Source organism: Anser anser (assembly GCF_964211835.1).
Source record: "Anser anser genome assembly, chromosome: 28".
In the NCBI taxonomy this organism is placed as follows: domain Eukaryota; kingdom Metazoa; phylum Chordata; class Aves; order Anseriformes; family Anatidae; genus Anser; species Anser anser.
The window spans coordinates 2,776,982-2,778,747 of record NC_139749.1 but is presented as its reverse complement, the minus strand read 5'-3'; positions in this window follow the sequence as shown (position 1 = coordinate 2,778,747).

Here is a 1,766-nt window from a genome sequence, read left to right as displayed (position 1 = left end):
TTGGATGGTGTGGGATGCGCAGCGAGAGGCAGGGGCGTGCAAGAGCTCGGCTCCTCCGAGGCAGATGGGAACAGGGAACGGACCCCAGCCCGGCTGGGGAACTGGAACACACCGCAGGGCCTCCTGGAATGCAAAATCCCCCAGGATTTTCCCCAAAAGCAGTGCCTAGAAGCAGTCTGCCCACCCCAAAGCTCTTGCAAACTTCCTCCATCCCCCCGATGCCACTGGGTTTTTTAGGTGGAGCAAGGGGCGATGGCAAGTCCCGCGGAGCAGGATGCGGCCGCTGGTCCTGAGGGAGCTGGGGGCACCCCTGGGGCTCGGGGCAGCCCCACCGGCCCCCAGCCCCATCCCTTTGGGCACATCCCTGTTGTCACGGAAACACGGGGCCGAGCCTCATGTGCATCCAGACATGAGGGCAAACTCTAAAACCCCACGTTTTGGGAAGGCTCAGGCGTTTCGGGGTCTCCTGAAGCCCCTTACCGTCAGCGAGAGCCAGATCCGTCCTGCTTTGCAGCCCCCAGCCCGTCTCCACAGATCCTTTTGGGGCTGCTTCCTGAGGTTTGGGCACCGAAGGAGTGAGAGGGGGTGGCATTGCCCCGCGGGTCCTAATTTTGGCTGCTCCGCTCCCCACCGAGGCGCAGGGATGGGAAGGGAGCGGGGCCACCCCGTGCACCGAGCCGGGTGTCTGGATGGAAAAGGGGCGAAGGTGCCCACGGTGGGGGGGGGTCCCTGTGCGGCGTCCCCTGGGCGTGGGGCCGTGGGTGCTGTCCCCGGCGCGGCTCGTCCAGCCCTGCTGCCTCCCCCAGCCCGGGATTGAGAGTTTATTCACGCACTAATCAAAGTGACATGATGGTCGTGGCAGACTAAAGCCATTCACTCCCCGAGCCGGCGGGGTCGGGAGGTCGCCCAAGTTCGCAAGAATGGGGCTTTTGTCATGCAGATGGGCCCAGAGCGGCCAGATGAGCGTGGCAGGGTCCCCGCCACCGCCGTGGCATCGCGTGGGACCGGTGGGACGGGGGGCACGGGTGGGGGCACCGCCGGCTGCTCGCGGGGCGGCTTTGGAGGCTCCGGGTGCTGGAGGTGCTGCGGTGTGAGGACGTGGTTTGCCCGGGCTGTGGGGTTCAGGGTGCTCGGCTCCGGTGTAGGACTGGCACGCATCCTGCCCCGCGTCCCCCCCCTTCCCATGCACAGGTTGGGAATGGGATGTTTTTGGGTCCCTCTTCCCGGTGCTGTTTCAGCCTGGCCCTGCTGCAGGGCTCAGGGGTTTGCGTGGGGTTATGTGGATCCCAAATCCCCCCCCAAGACCTCTGGGGTGTCTGTGGGGAACAACCAAGCTGCTGGGAGGTGAGCAAACCCTGGCACCGCGCTCCCGAGAGGATCCTACAGCCCGGGATGTGCTGCACGCAGCAGGGAGAGGGAAAGCAAGGAGGGATGGGGTGCGTGGGTTTCGCTCCCGAGCCGAGGGTCGCCCTTTTCCTCGACCCTTTGAGCAAGGACATGACCCAGCCGCTGTGCTCCTCTGCTCTGGCGAAATTCAACCCAACTCCGCCTCGTGCAAGGTGTGGGGATCGTTCGGTGGCTTTACGGACGTGCTGACCCTCATGCACCCCTAAAAGCACCTGGCATTTTTTTATTTTTTTATTTTTTACAGCTGGCTTTTGAACAAAGGCAGAGTTTCCACGAGGGTATTTCTGAACAAAGTGAGCTGATGGCACACCACAGAAGGGCTTGGCTTTGTTTCTTTTACTGTTGGTACAGGTAAAATA